This window comes from Grammomys surdaster, unplaced genomic scaffold (assembly GCF_004785775.1).
Source record: "Grammomys surdaster isolate TR1022 unplaced genomic scaffold, NIH_TR_1.0 185, whole genome shotgun sequence".
NCBI classification, from domain to species: Eukaryota; Metazoa; Chordata; class Mammalia; order Rodentia; family Muridae; genus Grammomys; species Grammomys surdaster.
The window spans coordinates 6,149,463-6,173,995 of record NW_021604630.1 but is presented as its reverse complement, the minus strand read 5'-3'; positions in this window follow the sequence as shown (position 1 = coordinate 6,173,995).

Here is a 24,533-nt window from a genome sequence, read left to right as displayed (position 1 = left end):
CCTCTGGAACCTTAGACCTTCCCGCAATTGTGGAAACCTACCGGGACTCCACTGCAGCCTTTTTTTTTCCCCACAGGAAGCCTCTTTAGAACAATACAAAAAAACTTCCAAGATGTTGGGGGAAATAAACCAATACAAAGTCTGCTTTATAAGAATGTTTAAAACAATGTCTTCCAGGAGAAATGAACGGATATTAGCAACAGGACAATGGATGACACATAAACCTCAACATAGAGTTAAGAATTTAGTTAAGATTCACTCTAATACTATAAAGGAGTTACTAAAATAATTGAATTCCAGCAAAAGTGTTAAGCAAACGTGTCAGCATAGCGGCAGCCCAATAACTCATCAATGAAAGACTGGGCTGTGCAAATGGGAGCGTCAATAGCACGCAGATGAGTGAGAGGCAAAAGGTGAGCACTTTACTAAGAGTTGTTACCATGTCAACATAGACAATAATAATTATAAAATGTTTTATAGGAGCCTTTACAGTAACCACAGAGGGGAAAAATAATCAATGACCAAAGGAAAGAAATCAGAGTACCCTACTGAAGAACATCTTCAAAACGTGAAGGATGATAGTAAAATGTAGAATAGAATGAAAAAGCAACAAATAATAATAAAACCTCCAACGAAATGAGCACTGCTAAGTCGTTTTCTACCAATAGTTACTTTAAGTAGATGGAGCTTGTCAAACTAAAGCTATAGAAGTGCTGAATGGATTAATAAAACAAAATCCTCTTTATGCTGTCTGCATGACATCCCATCAAGACTTGCTGTTTTTGGTTTCTGGGTATTCCTCATTTTTTTCATATTTATTTTTATACATTTTCAATTAAAATAGATATATATCACTTTCAGCCCCTCCCATGATCCTTCTCTACAAACCATTCCATGCCCCCTTCACTCACAAATTGATAGCTTTTTCCTCCTTTAATTATTATTGTTACATGTACCCACAAACACACACAAGTATAAATACAACACGATACCGCTGTGTTTGTTGTTTGTATACCCCTGGTTTCTGGGATGACCAGTTTATTTTGAATACTTAGGGTGCTAGTCCATGGGAGAAGCTTATTCTTCCTTTCTCTGCAGAAATTAGTTGCCTATAGTTCTTTGTCTAGAAGTGAGACCCCGGAAAATTCCACCTTGCCATATTAACATGTCCATTGTCTATTGTTATTACCATTGTCTCAGCCTTGTGCAGTCATTTCTTGGAGAGACTTTTTCATAGCAGTCTTCCTGGTATTCAGGCTCTTACAATGTTTCTGCCTTTCCCTCCTCAGTGTTCCCTGAACTGTAGATGCAGGAGCTGTGATGTAGATGTATCCACTTGGGGTGGGCACACTCATAATATATTGATCTCTGCATTGTTTCCTACTGTGAATTTATGTGGTGATCTCCATTGGCTGTAAAGATGAGCTTCTTTGATTATGGTCCTCCCTTTTCCCTGGGTTATTGGCCACTAGCCCAAGAGGACAAAGTGAGCAGACTCAACAAACATTCTGGGATCATCTTTAGGGAGACAGATCAACATTTTTCAGGATGAATCCAGGGTTATGTAGTTTTGGGAAAGGGGTAAGGAATATTCAGAGTGGGCAAGGGTCATTCTCTGAACATGCCTTGTTAGCATGGGATGACATTTGAGGAACCTCAGCTGCTTGCTGAAAGGAAGCTGAACCTTTAATCTCACCAAGGTTACTGAGATTCTGTAGGCAGAGGGTATGGTGGTTTCTAGCTCCCCAGGCAAGATAAGAGAAAGAGAAGCCCTGCCCTGCTGACAAAGCAAGTTAGCCACTTTGCACTGAGCTCAGGGCTTTCAGGTAGTGTTTGGTGAAGGATGGTAGCTATACCTACTATTTGATATAAGTGTAAGATTTAGAATGTAGATAAGAATAGTTCTGGTCTAGAAAAGTGATGGTAGTGGATTCTTCTCTTTGGTACATGTCCTTCTTAGTCTCTGGAAGTTGGTTAAAATTCCAGTACAAGCATGACTTTCTGTTGAGTGAGCCTTAGTCCAATTAAACAGTTCTTGGTTACCACCAACATGTGAGTGCTACTCTTGCAACTTTATGGCTACCTTCACATACTGGTTATTGTTGTGTTCCATGGATATTACAGCTCGTTTAGGAGTATTAATTGCTTCCCTCCATGACAACTTGTATAGTATTTTCTGGTACCATGGAAACCCAATCAAAGGTAAGAAACCTTTAGGTTAGATCTAGTTGGAATCATCTGAGTCATGTGCCTTAAGTGTGAGATAGCTTTAGCAATAGCGGATTACCTTCAACTTCTAAAAGACAAGCAAGGACAACACCAAAAGTCTATATGGTTTTGGAAGTCACTTGGACTACAATGACCAACCATTTGAAAGGAGGTTTCGCATACCTAGTTGTTTCGCAAACCTATTTTTGAGGCAAGTGGCATAATTTCCTTTTAAGATACGCATATATATGTATATATGTGTGTGTGTGTGTGTGTGTGTGTGTGTGTGTATATGTATATGTATATATATATATATATATATATATATATTTATATGTATTATATATAGTGTGAGTTAAATATAAAACAATTTGATTCATTGAGGTTTTATTGAATAACCTAGGAGGTATTTGTTCCTTCTCCCCAATTTTTGCATCTCTATCCCCTATCCCCAGGTGGAATGCCCATTTTTTGCTTTGTATTCTCCTATTTCCATTTCAAGAGACAGCCCTCCAACACAACTATGGAACACAAAATGCCTGAATGTGAAAGGACAGGAAAATACATTCCATGAAAGTGAAAACCAAAAGAAATAAAAGAGTGAGTATACTATATAAAACAAAATAAACTTTAAGAAAAACTTAGAAAGGAAATAAAATTATCTTATATATAGATATTATTTATTCTATACATAAAAAACCGGAAAAAGCCCACCAGATAACTACAAAAAAAAAAACCCAAAAACATATGTAGTATTCTCTCCAGACACAGAACAAAAATGAAAAAAAGTCAGTAAAATTACTATATATTAGGAATACATTGTCCAAAAATAAATTTAAAAACTCAATTTATTTGGCTATTAGCAAAAAATACTGAATTATTTGAAACGCTCTATTTGGAGTAATAGACAATAGATTCGTAAATGAAAATTATAATGCATTGATGAAGAAATTAGAAACTATACAAATAAATGGATTGTTGCCCTATGTTCATAGGTTAAAAGAGATAATATTACCAAAATGTTTACATCAATAATCTCATATATATACTGGTGTAATAGTGACATGATGAATAGAAGAGTAAAAAGCCACTTTTTGATAGGATATGAGGTGGGTCCCTAGGAATTTCATACATGGCTATGTAAAACAGATAAAATCCTAATAATGGGTGAAATCAAAAGCCCAGGGGAGAAGGTTTACTATTATCATATAAAACAGCCATGATATCAAATTACCATCTAAATATTACCGTAGATTTTACCATAGATTTGTGTTGTTCCCAACTTTGGTCAAAGAGGCCTCTTATTTCAGTGAATAATAAAGAGAATTTTAATTGATTAAATGCCAACCAGAAGTAACCATGAGTGTTTAGCTACAGAAGAATCATTTTGATTATCCTTCCTCATCCAAGGCTTGGAGAATACCACAGAACAGTGGGTGGGAAAAATTGTCAATATTGGCAGATAAAGAAGAGATATGTGGAATGCTGACTTCTAGACATCACATAAATCCTGCATACATTAACTCACAGCAAATGTGCTTACTTGGACAAGACCTGCAAAAGTAGCAAGGCAGGCAAATTTCCAGTATGTATGGGGAGAGATTACTGAGATTCCCCTGTTAACAAAGAGGAAAATGTTGGTGGATGATTGCTGAATATGGAAGAATCATCTTCTTTTGGGGACATATTTACCAGTATAATGCTCATGCAATGCTGTATGGCTCACACTTAGCTGCGTATAGGTAGCACTAGTCATAATCAATGGCTATCATTAATAATAAAAGAGTAAGACAAAGAGATGAGTGGAAGGGGCTGTGGGTATATATGAAAACACACTTAGAATAATAGGATAAATAAAATATTATTGCAAATGACCATATTGTTTTATGATCTACAAGTTTAATACAACACAAAGCAAAATTCTAAAGATATTTTTCAAAGAAAATATGTTCAAAGAAATAATTATAACATCCCAAAGACTGTATAGAATAAAAAATGACTCTAGTGTCAAATGTCCTGGTGTTCTTGTTTTCCTCTAATTTTAATTTTTGTATTTCTTTTTGTTTCATTTGCTCTTTTTCATTGTGGTTCAGCATTAGAGGAATCACCTGTTTAATCCTCCAAAGTGCTGATATTATAGGTGTGTGTGTGATCACACTCCACTGCCATATGTTATTCCTTAAAAAGTAATTCAGACAAAGCTCCCCCACTCCTTTTTATTTTTTAAGTTTTATTTATTTATTTTATATATTTTAGTATACTCTCACTCTCTTCAGACATACCCAAAGAGGGCATCAGATCTTGTTACAGATGATTGTGAGCCACTCTGTGAATGCTGGGAATTGAACTCAGGACCTCTGGAAAAGCAGTAAGTGTTCGTAGTGACTGAGCCATCTCTCCAGCCCTGCTTTTCTCTTTGTTAAATGAGGCAAGTATGAGAAGAAAGTATTTCTCTGTGTGTGGCACTGTCATTGGCCCTCCAATCACATGGTATATAGATGTATCTCATGAGCCAGCAGCTCCCCTTCCTAGATACATACAGTGAAATCTAATTTGGCAAGGGAAAGAAGTCAATCCTAATAATCAGATATTGTGAAATCTACAGTCCATGGCTGGTCATTATATGCTTCTTATAATCATAAGCAAGTTAAATTATGAACATCTGTTTCTCAGAGAAAGAAAGCATTGTCTTTCTAAGCTAAGGAAAAATATAAAGCTGGAGAAGGGAAAAGGAAGTACATATTGTTATATGACAGACATTTAGGTATGTGTGTATTTTTATTTGAGGACAGTTTATTACCTTTATGTTCAGATACATTTCCTTCTATCTTCTTTCAGAATCTTACTATTTCCTAGAAGGCAAGAAAAACATGACTTAGATAAGTTCCAAATGGTGATCACAGTTGCAGACAGAATATCAAACACTTGTTTGAACTGTGGCGTGATTAAAAGAAGAGATGTGCTCATACTAAACAAATTATGACATCATGCATGGCTTTGTGTGGTATAACATAAGATTTGTTTCAAAAATGTGTGTGTGTGTGTGTGTAAATATATGCCATCTGACTTAGAGTTTTATTGCTGTGATCAAACACAATTATCAAAAGCACATTGGTGAGGAAAAGGTTTGTTGCATTTTATAGCTTGTAGTCAATTATCCAGGGAAGTCATGGTAGGAACTCAAGACTAGAACCTGTAGGCAAGAACTAGTCCAAAGACCATGGAGGAGTGCTGTTTACTGGCTTACTCACTGTTTGCTCAATCTGCTTTCTTATACAATCTAATGCCACCTGTCAAGGAGTGGCTCCACCCACAGTAGCCTGGGCCCTCCCATATCAATTAGTCATTATGGAAATCCTTCATAGGCTTGCCTCTAGGCCAGTTTTATGCAGGCATTTTCTCAATTGTGATTCCCTTTTCCCAGATGACTCTGATTTGAGTCATGTTGACAGGACACAATTCAGCACATATTTCATGTGTGGTCAAGTACTCAGAGAAAGCAGAAGCTGGGTAAGAATCTTTTAAGCTAGAGTTACAGGCAATTGTGAGCTCTCGAACATAAACCCTGAAAACAAATTCACGTCTTCTGGAAGGGCAGGAAGTGTCAATTTCTTAATTTTACAATTCTGGCTTTACTTTTTTTTGTGTGGAATAAACTGGGTTTCAGTTGATCGTAACGCCATAAGAATAATCTAAGACACAGACTTTGACATCGTCCTTGTCATGGACCACTTGTCTTACCAAACAATAGTTACTTAACCATGATCTGTCCCACACAAAAGCACAGCATTAAGGTGGACCAAATACAGGCAGGGTGGCTAAAAACTAATGTCACTCTCAGTTTCAAGGAATGATTGTAATTATAACATTGGATTCTACCAAGTGCACTGCAACTATATGTATACATGTATACATATGAATTCCAAAATCTACAGCACCAAATTCCAGACCATGATACATCCTGCATTTTTACATTATTTTTACACTCTGTGTTTCTTATTGTTGCATTACTTTGACTACCATGCTTCACAGAAGACACTTAGGGAGGAAAGATTTACTTTGACTTATAATTTCATAGGGTTTCAGTTTATTGTGGTGAAGATAGTGTGGAACCATTCACACCATGATAGCCAGAGCATGTTACAATGTTAGGTGTACTGACATAACCTAAGATCAAGGAGTGCACTATACCAGGAACCAGGATCTAGGAATAGCTTTCTAGTACACAATAATAGTTAGCTACCTCTATCAACCAGCCTCTATCTCCTAAAGATCCCACCAGCTCCCAACATAGTGAGACTGGATCGAGAACAAGCATTCAGAATATATGCCTGTGGAAAATACTTAAGATTCAAATCATAATATTCTCATACCAACACTCAATTCATACTCGATTCTGTATATAAAGGATCTAAAAAAAAAAAGGCTTACATTCAAACCTGTTCATTTTTTAACACACTGCAGTCTGTTCATTTATTTAGTTGATATCACACAGAACTAATACTGTACAAGTACATTAAAAAAAACTTTCTATCTTAAACCAAATAAAACTGAATCACAAGGGCTTAACTTCTGAGACAGTGCCTAAGGTGAAAACTGTATATGAAAAAACACATTAAACAATAGGCTCACTGTGGTGAGATAGCATCAGCACACATCCTAGCTCTAAAGGGAATAGGAAGAGTGTTCTGTGATCTTGAGCATCTTTCTCTCTCTTTTATCTCTGGTCAAGTGTATACTCTTAAAGTTAAATTTACATATGCCATAACTTCATGCTAGCTCCTCAGCATTGTCCCCTTACATAGGAATACAGAAATATCATAGAAATCACAGTGCCTTAAGCATGTATTTTATTTTAAAACCATTTTGTCAGAACTGTAGAATTAAGAAACACCCTTGTTTTATAGTAGAGACCCATTAAACTCATTTCAGTGGTTTACATTGGAAGACTCTAAGTAGCTACTACTTCCCAGTTGTGTGATTTGAATGAGCCATATAAAGCCTTCTTTAATTTCAATTTTACAAGTAGAAAGAGAATTCTTATCATCTGCCTCTGAAGACTGTTAGGAATAAATAAAGTATATAGGAAACATTCCTTGTGAGTGGTCAAAGTCCATATCAATGGCTTTATAGTCAGAAAACCTTGAGCTAATTAGGGATCTATATATCATCTAAGCTAGACCTAATACCTACCTGGTTACCCAGTTACACAATAATTTTTTACCTACATCCTATAATCTCAAATCCCTTCTGTTGCATACTGAAAGTTACAAAAAAGATAAAATAACAGAAGAGTGCAAATCTACATTTCATATGTGTTTAAGTTATATAATAGGATGAACTTAAAATTGATTTGTTTTTAGGAAATATATAGTACAGGCTGGTAAAATCAGATGCAATGGAAGAGAGGGTTGCTCGGGGGAGGGGGGATGCTTCAAAATTGTACTTCATGCATTCTTTAAATTGCATCCCACCGAACACATCTAAATGACATGAGGACATTCCCTCCAGGCTCTGTACTTCCTATTAATATCATTATCGTAAGACATGAGAGGCATGTTCTAATTTTGATTTTGTTAAAGAATCCTGACAATAGCCAGCTTTGGCATCTCTGGGGTGGGTAAACCAAGGCAGGCAGATGATGGTGGTCAGTGCTTAGAGTTGCTGACCAGGGTAAGTTCAGATACAGTTGGGAGCTGCTGCCTATAGCAGCCAGTGATTAGAGTAATTACTCAGCACACTTCTATCTGAGGGAACACAGCTTAATTTACTGATGCTGACACTCCCAATAGCCTGCAAAAATCTCTGAACCCTTTTAACTCCTTTGGGCAGACAATAAAGAAAAGGAAAGAGAGAAAATTCATACATATACCTACACATTGAGTGGATGAAGCAAAAGGCAGACTTCAATAAATTCATGTACAAATACAAATATACACGCATACATTCATAATACATACATTTGTACATATGTACATACACGCAAACAGACCTACCTACAGATATATAGACATTCATGCACTGAATGGTTAGAACAAAGCTCCAGCAAGCAGGCTCCAAGTATATCACACATATACATATGTACATATACACATATGAACATTATACACACATATCTAGTGTGTGAATGGACCAAGTTCCAACAAGCAGTCCCCAAGCATTTAGGAAATATACATACATACACATACATACATATATACATACATATATACATACATACATACATATATGCACATAATTGGTAGATGGAGCAAGCTCCAACACATACCCAGACAAGCTTAACATGTTACATACATAGAGATTTGATGGATGGAACAAAGTTCCAATACACATTCACACAAACTTTACATACATACATACATACATACATACATGCATACACATATACATACACACTTGGAGGGTAGAAGAAGCAAAGTTCCATTATGCTCTCACACAAATTTTACGTATGCACACACATACACATAATTGATGGATAGAAGGAAAAATGTTCCAGTGGCTTTGTTCTTTCTCCCATGGCTTATATCCCAGGGAAATTTTTTAAGCAGTAGAAAATTACAATGTGGTTACATTTTAATTTTCTTCTAGTAGATGACTATGGAAAAACAGTAACTTTACAAGAAGTAACACCACATTGTGCAGGTAAAGAAAACAAATTATTCTCAAAAATTTATTTACATTCATAACTAAGTAACTTGTTATAGATTAACAAATGCAGCAAGCAAACAAGGGAGTTTTCTTAGCCAGTTTCTCTCACAGGCAGGCAGCAATTTGTGATTACACGGAAAACATTAATTATTTTATTATCTATCTTTAAAAGTAATCTTATAAGAATCTTAAAAGAGAACAAGCACTATTATTGTGAGTGCCAAAGACACTACCCAGTGAGGGACTGGGAGGCCCCTTAGAGTTTTCATACAATTTGTAGATTAAGGGGAAGTGAGGTCATCAAGCAGAGTAGAACTCTGTATAGCATGAAGATTTCCGAACACTAGCCTTTGGGGTCCTGCCTCAACCAAGGTTCACCCATCTTGGCTGTGTTTAAGGGTGGGCTGCATCCTATGCATTCTAAAGCCATTTGTCATTTCTCCTGCATGGCCCTAGACAGGATCCAGTAGTTGAAGAAAACATCCTGAGACTTCATTCACAAGAACATCATACACAGTAAGAATATAGCACTTACAACACTTGAGGAATTTCTCTCTGAAATTCTGAAGGCCTGACTATTTATTAAAGATTCCCATGGTAAATTTTAATAAAGTGACATTTGGCTACTGACCTTGGCTTTGGACATTTCCATTGTCAGTATAACTTTTCTTCAAAGGAATATGCTTTATTAGTGGATTTCAAATGGCGGACTAGCCAGACACACAGATGCCAGAGATGTGAATCTGAGCAATAACACTGGGAAACTTTTCACTCTTTCTAATTTTCAAAATATTCATTTATCTAATTACTTCTCTGTCGTTGGAAATGGGGAAAGAAAGCTTTCCATTATTTTCATCTTTGTCATGCTGCTTAAGTCAACACGCCCATTGTGTTTGTGGAGCTAAGAGAAGTAATACTTCAAATACTCATGGAATTGCAATCCCCATCCTCTTCCATTTTACTGCCTGATAAAGCAGATAGTCTGGAATGGTGCCCTGCTCCTTCTGGTCCAGAGAGATCAGATAGAATCATCTACCTGCCATAAACTTCTGTTATTATTTTGATTTGTTTCCAATTCTTCTTTGGCTTCCATGTGGTTTCACATTAGGAAAAAAAGTTTTTCTTTTTTAAACACTTCAACCATTTGATCAAAATTAAGCTGTCCTCAAAGATTGATAGAGTGACTTACTTATTCATATGTGGGAAGGTCAGGTTGATAGGCTCATTCTTCATTACATGTGTGAGAAGATCTCAGTGCTTATTCAATTTTTGCCTGAGAGTAAAGCCTACTTAAGTTAAAAAAAATTAAGAGATTGGTTCTTGCCCATGAGATGAGTCTCACTTAGGCCTTTATTGGTTCGCCATTCCCTGAGGCTCTGCTTCATCCCCCACCTCTGGAATCCTTGTAGACAGGATACATTTTGGATCAAAAGTTTTGTGGGTAAGTTAGTGTCCCTATCGTTACACCAGGGTTCCTGTCTGGCTACAGGAGGTGACCTCTACAGGTTCCACATCCCGAATGCTGTGAGTCACTGTTAAGATCATCCCATTGAGTCTTGGACATGGGTACCTCCCTTATCCCAGGTCTCTGCCACATCCTAAGATACATCCTATCTCCCTACTCTCATCAGTGCAGATTTCTATTCATTCTCATGGCCATCTGACCATCTCTCCTGTCCCTCTCCATGCTTGATCTTGAGCCCCCTAACCCTCCACATCCCTGCTCCCATCCAGTTCCCTCCATCTATCTGCTTCTTATGACTATTTTATTCCCCCTTGTAAGTGAGATTAAAGCATCCTTTCTTGTGCCTTTCTTCTTGTTTAACTTCTTTGGGTCTGTGGAATGTAATATGGGCATCCTATATTTTCTGGCTAATATCCACTTATAAGTAAATACATACCATGCATGTCCTTTTAGGACTGGGTTATCTCACTTAGGATATTCTCAACTTCTATCAATTTGCCTGCAAAATTCATGATGTGTTTGTTATTAATACCTGAATTGTATTCTATTTTGTAGATATACCCCATTTTGTTTATCCATTCTTCAGCTGAAGGACATCCCTGATACTATTAATGATTCTCTGCAATGCTTGCAGACAGTAGTCTGGCGTGGCTGACCTCTGAAATGCTAGACCCAGCAGCTTATGCAGACACACACAGACACCCACAGCCAAACAGAGGATGTGCCTTAAGGACTCTTATGGGGAAATGTGAAGAAGGATTGTGGGGCCCCACAGACAATAGGAACTTCATAGAAATACCGAAAGTGTCAAACAACCTGGACCGTGTGGATCTTAGAAACTAAATCACCAACCAAAGAACATATAAAGCTGGACCTAGGGCTTCCTGCACATATGTAGCAGATGTACAGGTTGGTCTTCATGAGAGTCCCGAACAACTGGAGCAGAAGCTATCTCAAAAGCTGTTGCTTGCCTGTGGAATATGATCTTCTAGCTGAGCTGCATTGTCTGGCCTCACAGGGAGACTTGATGTGGAGGGATACTCAGAAGGGCACCAACCTCCTCAGAGAAGGAGAGGAGAGCTGGGGGAAAGATTATGGGAGGAAGTGACTGGGGGGAGGGGACAGTGAGCAGGTTGTAAAGAAAAAAAAATATTAAGAGAAAGTACTATCTACATTGGCACAGCTACGAAGAGATTGTGTGTTAAGTTTATCATTAGAAATAAGCCCATTATCCATATTGAAATACTATAGCCAGGCAAATAAAATAGTTTATCAAAAAATCTCTTCTCTTTTTAAAATTATAAGTTAAAAGAATTTTCACAGCAATCCATCTATTGGGCATGTATTAAAATAGAAAGAAATTGGTGTCTTAAAGAAATACTTTGCTGTAGAACTGTTCTTCTTAGCCAAGATGTGGAGTCACCTATCAGTAGGCAAACTAATAATGAATGGTATTTATAGAATATGGCACAGTATTTAAAGTGAGATATTCATAGCAAATATGAACGGTCACATAGCAAATGAAATGATAAGGCACAGAAAACTAAGTATCACAAGGTCTCACACATATCTAGAAGCACAAAAATGTGAATTAAAAGAAACATAGAACAATATGATATGTCCCAGGGCTAAGAAAGCCAGGTCACCGGAGATGCTTGCAATGAGATATAAATTAAACAGGTTAAAATTCCTACCTCTGATAAAAATAAATTCACTAATATGAAAGGCATAAGACAATGAAAAGCCAGTATAAGCTAAACAAATTCATACACCATATAAAATATTAACCCTCTGATGTCTAATATTGCTAAAGGAGAATATATTCGATAAAAACTATTTTACTTGTCAGAAATACTCTTCATTGGTTTCAAAATAATAGCTTCAAAATTTGTTGCCTCAGACATTGGAATTTATGTTTAATCATCATTAACGTTGTACAACTTAATTATCCAATTAAGAGTTATAATTATCAGATTATTTTTTAATTCATATTGTGATCATTGGAACAGTCATTACAATCTATTATACCCCATATCTGAGAAACTTTTATGGACATCTATACTCCTATGTATATGTATTTCTATGTATATGTTACATACATATGTATAGGTACATATGTCTGAAACGGCACCATACAGTACATTTGGTACATATGGCTATACAAAACACTGGCCTTTTCAAGGTGAATAGCATGTAATTTGATCACAGGAGCTCCAGCTGCCTTCCACAAAAATCTTATCATCTCTATGACACTTCAGCTCGGCTTCAATTTCATTTTGCTGTTATTTGAGCAATTTGTTTCCTTTCTCATGATTATCTCTCACTTACAATTCGGCTTTTGTATTGTATTTTTGTTTGTTCTGTTCTATTTGAGTTATGGTCTTCTGTAGCCCAGACTGTCCTTGAACTCCATATCCTCCTGCTTTGAGTTCCAAGTACTGACTACAGGCAGATGCCCCCACTTCTTCCTCTTCCTTTGTCATTACATACATTAAGTTCTTGAACCTGAAAAATAATAATTCCCTCCATATATGAGGGTTATGCTATAGCTTTTGTTTTTCAAAAGGTTTGTAAAATAATTGTAATATGACAGGCATCTGAGCAATAATTGAAGAATGGGCATGGTTAAAATAAACATAAAATCATTTTGGGATCCTCATTGATGCCTTCAACAATTTTATGAAGTCAAAATTGTGATGTAATTTCCTTCTTAAGAGAAGAACGGATTCGGTTGAAGGCAGTACCCTATGTTTTTTCTGAGTCTGAATTTTTGTGCCTTCCCTGTTGGGGTACATTTGTCCTTTGATCATTAAAATTGTATGATAATTTTGACTGAGATAGTAATTCAAAAGCTCTTTAAAGCAATTTTCCTATATTTCTGGACTTTATTAATTATAATGTTAGCTTAGAGTTCTAGATGTAACTGTGCATTCTGACTTTAGAGTAGTCTATGTCTTATGACTGAAAAACCATAGAATCCTGACAATGGAGAGTAAAGTAATACAGGATTCAGAGTGGTTTTATTTATTTTTTCTCCACTTGAAGAAAGCACAAAAGGTAATTGGTAAAATAGAGAAATGGCTGGCATCATTTGTTTTGGTGTATTATTATCTTGGTACATGGCTGTAATGAATGCCATTCAAGGAGGCCAGATGCATCAGCTTGGGAAAGAGCTTGAAGAGGTGCATTGTTATCATTGATATTCATTGCTGCTGTGGATGCAATCATTATGAGGAATAAAGATATCTGCCAAGTGTGTGGGGAAATCACACACTGCCATCTACCACAATAGAAACTATCTTAACAAAGAAAGAAATTAGGACATGTTCTTTGGTAGAGAACTGAGTATCATCCAAGGGCAGAAATAATAACAAAGAGTCAATGTAGGAGAGGCAAACACACTCCTTATAGGCTGGCTGACATGCTTGGCAGATCTAATGTACCTTAGGATAATAGAGTAACTAAGCCTATCTAGACTATATTTCCATCACTTCTTGTGAATAATACCCAGACCCTTGGAGTCTGAAAAAATATAGTTCAAAGAATTTTTTATAATGCATTGAAGAGGATCACTGTTTAAATGGAAGAAAACATTTCTTATTATAGCACTGTGATGCATACAGGACTGGAAGGAATCTCTACTGTAAAGAAGAAAATATTATTATACTTCAATTTTTATCATTGTCTCCATTAAATGATATAACAGATTTTTCTTTCTGGAACTAGATAGTCATTTAAACATAGTAATGTATGTGAATAGCCAACATTGATGACCTGCCTTCCTTTAACTACCTGAGTGCCACGGAGCTTCGAAATTCTTTGTCTTTGTCTTCACAACATCATGCCGATATGAAGTCTTTTATTCATCTCTAAACCCAAGGACAAGTGCTAGGTATCATGTTGAGTTGGTTAGACTTGCCCAGTGAATGGGAGAGTAGGAGACAGTATGAGCAGAACAAGAGAGCACTATCTGTCAATGAACTTTGCATGAACAAGTTTTCTCCTAGCCAGGCTGGAATATCAAAGATATGATTAGCAAGGTATCAATGCAAGAAAGAAGAGTCATCAATTTTGAAAGTAAAGAATATGCTCGACTTCAGCCTGTACAGTGGGTGAGTTCTATTATTGTAGATGCATTTGGAGTGTTGAGTAGACTCCAATGTGGCTATACTTCACACTGTAAGGCAGACATGAATGCTGCTGATCTGAAGTATTATAAAGAAACTTACCAAAACGATTTTGAAAAATCAATAGTTTAGAAGCACAAAGAAAGGAAAAGGAAGAGTTTCAGTGGCCGTCTGAATCTTATTTCAGTCTCCCCAAAGGCTGATCCTACCATTCTTCTGCTGAAAACCCTTCTTAGGTTACCATCTATTTAAGCTAAAGATTACATGGCCCCAAGTGAGACAGAAAAATCAGGATTCAGCCTGGATGACACTGTATCACTCTTCACCTTGTGGGAACATTGGCATTACCCACACTGAATCATCCAGGCTCTGTGAGCTCACTGCATTGTCATGTGTTAGGATTAAACACATGCCACCTCATTTCTCCAATCACCATGACTCTCCCTTGCTATTTGCTTCAAGGCTTAGCCTCTGCTGGATGTGTTTACACACATGTCAGGTGTCTTCACTTGGGGGGTGGGGGGCCTAAAGGAAAAGAATGACAAGTTTAGGGACACTTGAAAAAAAGGAACTTATGGCTCTTATATCACCTGCATATTTTTATCTACACACATGCACACATGAAGCAATCCTCATTTTCCAAAATAATATACATCCACAGGTATGACCAGGCAAGCTAAATCCAAGCACAGTGATTTCTATCATCAATAGGAGAAGTTGTAATAGTTTCTTGACTTAAAAAAGTCAAAATATTGAAAATTCTGTTTCAGTTACAATTGCAAATGGAATATATATCAAGGAAATGAACAGTTATTTGGTATTCTATAATTAAAATATTAGAAATGCTGAGAAATTTTTAAATATAAAATGGCTAATATATAGCTTTAAAAGATCAATATTCTTAGCAATTACATAAATGACTTTGAGATGTCTTCTTACCCCTATAAGAATTGTAAAAATCAAGAACATGGCTAACAGTAAATAATATTGAGGATAAAGGGAAATGGGAACTATCTTCCAATGTTAGTGGAACTGAAAATGAAAAATCATTGTAGAAATTATTGTAGAGAAATCTCAAAGTAGATTTACCATATAATGTATTGATACAATTTTTTGGCATACTCCCAAACACCTCAAGACTCCACTCCACAGATAGTTACTCAGTAGTGTTCATTGTTACTTTATTATAATAGTAGTCAACTGAAACAATCTAAATGTTCTTCACCAATAAATGAACAACATGATGCCCAATCTCTCATAATCACTTTTATTATTCATATTCAAGAAAGAAAGATTCAGCTCACTTCTTAAAACAATTCTAGGTAATGATGACTGTTTCAATAAGTATTAGTATGAAACATTGCAAGAAAGGAAACAATACTAGGGATGGTTAGGTAATTTAAATATATAATGAACATGTTCTTGACATTGTGAATACAATCAAGAAGCCCATCAACAAGTGAAGGGATATTGGAAATGAAGTGCATATACACAACAGATTATTATTTAGCTTAAACATGAAATCATTAAATTAATACATAAATAGATGGATCTAGAAAATATCATACTGAGGTAACATAAACAAGAAAGAAAAATACCACATGTGATATTTTTTGGAACCCTCTTCTGAATCTTTAGATGTGAATTATAAATCCCTACAATATAAGAATTATAACATGGGACAGGATGAGGGAGTGTAGAAGTAGTTCTAAAGAAGGGGATACAAGTGCCATGAAAGTAGAAATGAGAAAAACAAGATGGAGATATAACTGGGAAGCAGAAAGAGGGGCCAGTACACAGCAAAAGGGAGGCAAGAGTGATAAGCATATCACTTATATATGCTTGGATATTTGGAGAGGTTGTTATGAGTCATATTAATTTGTGTTTAATTAAAAACAGATATATTCTGCATAATGTTTGTATGTATGTATGTGTGTGTGTGTGTGTAGTTAAAATGAAGATATGCCACTTGATACAATAATGCTTTCCCTGAGAACTGTAGACAATCTAACAGAAATAAACAAAAACAAAAGCAAAAACAAAAGCAAAAAATCAAGGTCAAGCAGAATCAATCTTCATTTGAGATATTGGTCAGAGGAGACCGAGAGAGTTACAGCATAAGATGTAAAGACTTAATAATCACTTAGTAGGAAAATTTTCATGTCTGATACTTTAAATGTAGCCAACCACCTCTGGCTGATAGTATTCTTGGACCCTAGAAAGTAATTTACTGCTGTCATATTCATAAAACAGGAGAATTGCTAACTGCAATCTAAATATTTATCTTTATACTCACAGATATATGTAGCTGTCATCCTCATCAAAGAAGCTTTACAAAGCATATGGATTGCTACAGAAACTTAAGACTGCCCAAAATTCAGAGAAGAGCTGGCTGGGTGGTACCCAATTTCAAATGCTAGCGTTGCAACACAACCTCTGTGCCTAAAGATAAGAAAACATTACAGAAGAGGACATGGAAATATACAATCAAACGTCCAAGAAGTCTGCTTTAAGGTGTCTTCTATATACAACAGAAAAGGAGCACCTATAAAATCTCAACAATATTATTGCCTGAATAACAGCTGCACAATGACAATACCAGTTAACATGAAAATGTGAAAAAGTGAAACCTCACAGGGCCCTACCCCTAGGCGAAGAGCTTCAGACAGTTAATGACTGCTAGAGAAGGAAAGTCAGTCTTCTTTAAGGATGTCCCTCAATAGGTTACCTGATTACAAACAGTCAGCCACAAAACATGTTCCTATGAGCAACAGGAGCAACACTGAATGGGTTCAGTAGGGTGAATTTATATATACATTATGTATAATAACAGTAATAATGAAAGGCACAGTTGCAAAGTTGGGGGGAGTAATGGATCAAGGCAAGAGGTGGCTAGAGGAAAGAGCTGGATGGGAATGATCTAAACACAGACATACAGTAGTTGTGTATAAAATTCTGAAAAACAATTTTAGAATTATAATATATATGACACATGCAAAAAACGACATAAGAAAGACATTTTGATTATATCTCTGTTTTTGGCTTTGTGTAAAGGTACCACAATTACTATCCCTTCATTTGTTGATGGGCATCTTAGTTTTAGTCTCAATGGCAAGAACACTTGTTCATTTTAAGCCATTTTTCTATTTTACTTACGTTTCTCTCTCTCTTTTTTTTTTTACTGCAAAATGTGTGTGTCTTTATTTTTTCCACTGGATTTTTTACTGGATGTTTTATTTACATTTCATATGTTATCCCCTTACCCCATCCCCCCACCCAGAAACCCCCTATCCCCTCATCCCTCATCCTGCTTCTCTGCAGATGTACCCCAACATACACCCCCCACTTCCACCTCCCCACCCTCAAATTCCTACCAACTGGGATGTCCAGCCTTCATGAGAACAAGGATCTCTTCTCCCACCTATGCCCAGCAGGGCCCTCTACCCTCACATATACAGCTGAAGCCATGGATCCCTCCCTAAGTACTCCCAGGCTGGTGGTTTAAATCCTGGGAGCTTTGGTTGGTTGATATTATTGCTCTCCTCATGGGGCCACAAACCCTTTCAGCTCCAACAATCTTCACTCTAACTCCTCCATTGGGAACTCCTTGATCAGTTCAATGGCTAGCTGTGAGCATCTGCCTCTGAATATGTCAGACTCTTGCAGACCTCTAAGGAGACAACTATATCAGGCTCTTATCAGCTTGCACTTCCAGACTTCCACATCAGCATCTACCTTTGGTGACTGCACATGGGATGGATACCCAGGTGGAATGGTCTCCAGACGGCCCCTCCTTCAGTTTCTGTCCCTCATTTTGTCTCCATATTTGCTCCCTTGAGTATTTTGTTGCTCCTTCTAAGAAGGACCGAAGTACCCCCACTTGGTCTTCCTTCTTCATGAGCTTCATGTGGCCTGTGAGTTGTATCTTGGGTATTTCAAGGTTCTGGGCTAATATCCAGTAATCAGTGAGTGAATACCATGTGTGTTCTTTTGTGATTGGCTTGCCTCACTCAGGATGATATCTTCTAGTTCCATCCATTTACCTAGGAAACTGTCAAATTCATTGTTTTTAATAGCTGAGTAACACTCCATTGTGTAAATGTACCACAATTTTTGTATCCATTCCTCAGTTGAAGGACGTCTGGGTTCCCTCCAGCTTCGGGCTATTATAAATAAGGCTGCTATGAACATAGTTGAGCATATGTCCTTGCTATATGTTAGAGCATCTTCTGGGTATATGCCCAGGAGTGGTATAGCTGGGTCCTCAGGTAATGCTATGTCCAATTTTCTGAGGAACTGCCAGACTGATTTCCAAAGTAGTTGCACCATCTTGCAGTCCCACCAACAATGGAGGAGTGTTCCTCTTTCTCCACATCCTCACCAGCATCTACTATCACCTGAGTTTTTAATCTTAGCCATTCTGACTGGTGTGAGATGGAATCTCAGGGTTGTTTTGATTTGCATTTCCCTGATGACTAAGGATACTGAACATTTCTTTAGGTGCTTCTCGGCCATTCGAGTTTTCTCAGTTGAAAATTCTTTGTTAAACTCTATACCCCATTTTTTAATAGGGTTACGTGGTTGTCTGTAGTCTAATTTCTTGAGTTCTTTGTATATATTGGATATTAGACCTCTATCAGATATAGGATTGGTAAAGATCTTTTCCCAATTTGTTGGTTGTCGTTTTGTCCTATTGACAGTGTACTTTGCCTTACAGAAACTTTGCAATTTATGAAGTCCTATTTGTCAATTCTTGATCTTAGAGCATATGCCACTGGTGTTCTGATCAGGAACATTTCCCCTGTGCCCAAGTATTCGAGGTTCTTCCCCATCTTCTCTTCTATTAGTTTCAGTGTATCTGGTTTTATATGGAGGTCTTTTATCCACTTAGACTTGAGCTTTGTACAAGGAGATCAGAATGGATCAGTTTGCATTCTTCTACATGTTGACCTCCAGTTGAACGAGCACCATTTGTTGAAAATGCTGTCCTTTTTCCACTGGACAGTTTTAGCTCTTTTGTCAAAGGTTAAGTGACCATAGGTGTGTGGGTTCATTTCTGGGTCTTCAATTCTATTCCATCGATCTTCCTGCCTGTCTCTGTACCAATACCATGCAGTTTTTATCACTATTGCTCTGTAGTACAGCTTGAGGTCAGGAATTGTGATTTCTCCATTATATTACTTACGTTTCTCTAGTCTTGTTCCCTATTCCACAACACTGTATGCTGCTTCCCATTGAAAGAGTCAGCATGAACTAGAATTGTTTCAAGAGATGAGCTGAATCTTTCTTGAACATCAATAAGAAAAATGCTTATCAGATATTGGGTGTGGTGATATACTACTCAGAATGCTGATGCAGGTATATTTCCTGATCCTAAGTAAATGAGTAAATAAGTAAATACTCAGCAACAAGTAAAATATCTTAACTGTATTCAGGCCTTGGGGTTCACTTGGTTATTGAGTTTGGTTGTTCAGCCTGTTGAAAATTAATCCTCTTGAAAAAGAAACTCCTGTGGTGTTTTACAACAGATTAACTTGTTCAAGGGCCAAGTAGTACATTTCCTTCCCCTTGTCTATCCTGACAGCTTATTCTTTGCATTTCATCTTTGCACATATTTGAAAAGAAATGTAGCTTTCCGTGTGATCACTGACAGCTGTATTGTTTAAGATTCCACAAGTTTTCTCTCCTGAGAAATCCAGTCACATTTGCTAATTTTGATTTAAAGCTAATGTTTGATACGCAACTCATGAATCTTATTTAACAGACTTTTAATGAGTCTCTGCTCCCAACCCAGCTCTTTGGTGAAGGAAACATGACATTGAGTGCTTGGATCTCAGTAGAAAGCAGAAATATTGGAATTAGGGTATCTTAGGATCTGGGAACTTCACAGTCGCAATGTCAGTGGATCATGTGCTCAAGCAGGAACTACACTATAGGTGCCATATATGTATGTCGATATAAGAGATCAACATATTATAATTAAAATATTCAGCGTCTTGCAACAAAGAACCAACATGTACTGAAATCTTAGCTATCTAGAAGTTAAAGGAGCAATTTAATTCAGGAAATATCATATGGATACTCAAGAAAAGAGTATTTTGAGTATATTGAATAGGGAAATGCAAGAATCAAGGCCAAAATATATGCTGTATTGTAATTTCTCTGATAAGAATTGAAAGACTAAAAGGAGACAAAACTTTTATTACACAGAAGAGAAACGTAAAAAGGTAGACTTACCGTCATATTTTATTGTAGTGTTTATCTTTTGATTGTGGGAGAAAAGATAGCAAATATATGATATAGAATTTCATATATAATATGATATATATGTTTACACTCCATTTCTGAGTAGAAATAGCTCATATTTTACCTATCTACATACCTGAGCCCATTGCATTCAAACATAAGACTCAAGGAGTACAGTGGCAGAATGCTGTTTGTAAGTCATCTGTAATATCTGGAAAAATATTTGGTAAAAAGCTTATATTTAGAAAACATTCTTCAAACTACATGGGTTAGATATGAAAAAAATGTTAAAAGGTCTTTAAATTTGACAACATTCTCAAATTTTCTATGACTTTATCAGAGTGGTAAACCTGGATGATTCCTTCTAAACATAATAACAACTGTTACAACAAAATCTCACTTCATTATAACCACATCAATTATTTGTGCTTCTATTGCATATCATATCTAGAATCTTTAAAATCATTTATAACTTAAAATATTCTAGAATAAAAGAAGCTAATATGTCTTTAACAGTTAATTGAAATTATACTGCTTTCTTGAAATATCTAATGGATGTGCTATTTAATATATTTAGGTCATTTTAAACATATTGTAATTCCTTCGATCTTATGAACATCTAGTTTCATACCGAATCTGCAGTAGTAATTCTGTAGCTTTTATTTCAAAATGGGCTCTCTGGATAATGTGTATCAGATCCCATAGAACTTGGGATATGGAATGCCTATCTGTAGGCATAGCATGCCCATTTCTGTCTTGGGCTCTATGATTCCCGACAAGAGACTTGTACAAGATTGGGTTCATTAACATTTTCTCATGGGGGAGTAAAAATTCTCCCAACTTTCACAAAAGAATATGCAGACAGTTAGCACTTGGGTGGGAAGGATTTGAGGCCCCACTCCCCTCCTAGGGTATGTAAATGGTTTGGGGAAGGGACTTGTCTTCCTTTGTTTAATCACCTATAAGTTGCTCACAGTCCTGGCATTAGTTCCTGATCTATGCTTCTGTAAGGAGAGTCAACTAAAATCCCTGGTTCACTAGATTAGACTTGGAAGAAATATTTTCTTTTAACTGTGGTCTTTGCCATATCTAGAGTGAAGAGATGTTTATTTCACTAGGAACAGTTCACAAACACATATAGTGTACAGGTGAATTTCTAGAAAGATTCAGTAGACTTCATATTTAATAAATGAAAGGATGAAAGACAGGGAGCTTGTATGTTTATTATAGGAAATGCAAACCTGACTCTGTGAATGTCCACAATCAGGATAACAGAACTAGGAAGGAAGACCTCATGTGTTGCAGCTAGAGCAAGGGGGGAGTTTAATATTTAGAGACATAAAAGCATCCTATAAAACATAGCAATATTCTTGGTATGTTCAGTCATACAGTAGTATGTGACCCTAATCTTTAGCAATGCTCACCCCTTTATTGGCTCAGCAATAAAGAATATTGGCTCCTCTTTAAGAGTACCCAGGTTTGGTTCCCAGCCTCCACAAAGTTAGAAAACTACCTTTTATAATTCAGGTTCTAGGGAACCAGTACCTTCTCTGGCCTCTGTGGGTCCCAAATGAATACATGATACATCGGCTTCTATGTACATAAAATCCCTATACAAAGAAAATAAATGTTTTTATTTATTTACTTACTAACTTACTTACTTACTTTACATCCAACTGCAGTTTCCCTTCCCTGCTCTCCTCCCAACCCTTACACTCATCTCCACTCCTCTCCATCCTTTCTCTTCAGAAAATGGGAGGTCTCCATGGATATCAACCAGCCCTGGCATACCAAGTTTCAGTAAGATTAGGTGCATCTTCTCCTATTGAGGCTAGACATAGCAGTCCAGAAAGGGATAGGGACCCAAAGGCAGGTGACAGAGTCAATGATAGCCTTTGCTCCAAGAAAATACATTTTAAACACTGTAATCTGTGTTTATAGTATAGGAGTGAAACAACATAGAGGGTTTGTCACTTCGTTTCTGCACTGGTATAGCAGAAAGATGCAGATCTAGTTTGTGGGGAAATGTCTCTTCGTAAAAGAGAAACGAGAGCCCATGGCTGTATAAACTACGTATCCTACTTGCACTTGGATTTCCATCTCTCTAAAACATCATTCTCTCTTTCTCTCTGGATCCAAGTCACCAACTGTGGGATGATAAAACCATGCCAGGAATCTTGGTGGATAGAGTGGGTTGAGACCAAGAGGCTTGGTGGGCACACATCTGAGACTTAGGTGACTCCCCGCTCCCTGTCAGATTCCTGGTCTAGAACACATACCACACTCCTCACATAAGGAAATGTGACCTATCGTCACATAGGCCCAGAACAGAGTTCTCTATGCTAATGAGGTACCTAGAGGCCCCAAGGATTTAGCCAATAAGCTCCTCTTCCCAGACATTCCTCCCTGTAAAAGGTATTTAATCTCTGGTCAGACCCTGAGAAGTGGATATGCATCCATTTCCACCATGAATAGTCAATAAACAATTTAGAACCATGGATTCTCTTTTTCATCTACCCCTGCCATGGGAACATGAAGGTCTTCGCCTACAGAGCCCCCCCCCCAAAGGCATCTCTGCATTCCCAGACAACTGTCACCAAGATAAGGACAATCACCAGGAAGACAAGCTGAGTTCTCCTTTCCCCTGGTTCCTGGCTAGACTTCCCTCTCTCCTTGCCTCCCCTCCCCCCTTAACTGTTCTTGGCATTTCTGAGACTCCCAGTTGTGCCTGGAGGTCCAAGAGTCAGAGAGCCCTGGCCTTGTCACAGGCCTGGAAACCTCCAAATCCTACTCTGGCTTCTCATATTTCATACTACATTTCCTCACCCCTGAGCCTCCCCAGCGGTCATGCCCGGAAGCAGGTGGAACATGACCCACAACCAATCACACTTCTAATTATTTTGTTTCTTGTGTTCTTCTATTTCCCCCTAACACTGGTGGTCGTGGACTACATTCCTAGAGTAATGAGGAATCTTCCTAAAATACAAGAGTAGAAACTGTAATATAGCTAACAGAAGACTCAAATAGAAGTTCAGAATAAGCACAAGGCCCCAGAATGCCATATAGGAAGGATGTGAGAAAATTAAGCTAAGAAGAGGCTCATCATGTAGGGGAGGGGGGTAAAGTAGGAAACAGGTGGAATAGAGGGACCTTAATCTGAAGTGGAGAAAGCAAGAAGCTATTTGCAATAGATATAGATCTTACAGGGCATGCTGAAAAGTTTGGACAATAAAACCTAAAAAAGCTCTTTAAAATTTAAAGACCTCAGCCACTGGGTAAAGTCTATTGTTTTAGGGGGATTGATTGGGTATTGATACGGGGAATCATTTGGAAGGTGTTAGAGGTCCACAGGAGAGATTAAAGTCATGAAAATGCTTTGGGGTATTATTAAAAATTCCAAGCATGAGGAAGGCATTAAAAGGTAGGAAAAGATGGATCATATTTTGCAAAGAAGGTACAAAACTTAGTGACTGTGCCCTCTTCATTTCCTGAAGGTGTGGTAACTCACTACTTAAGAGAGGGTAGCAAAGAGATGTGAAAGAGGGAGGGCTGTATGTATACTGAAAAAAGAATTCCTGGGAGATGGAGACAGTCCCGTTAGACTTAATGTGGTAAACTTCAGGTTCATGGAAGAAATTGGCTGCTTACAAAAATAAATAAAAATAAATAAATAAATAAATAAATAAATAAAATAAAACCTAAGAGACTATGACTGTGTGGATTATGTAGTCCACAAGTTTGATATTTCAGTTGTACAAAACATTATCCATTCTCTGAATCCGAATTCACTAATTAAATTTCTAAGTATTTTGCTTCATATAGAGTCAGAATTTATATTA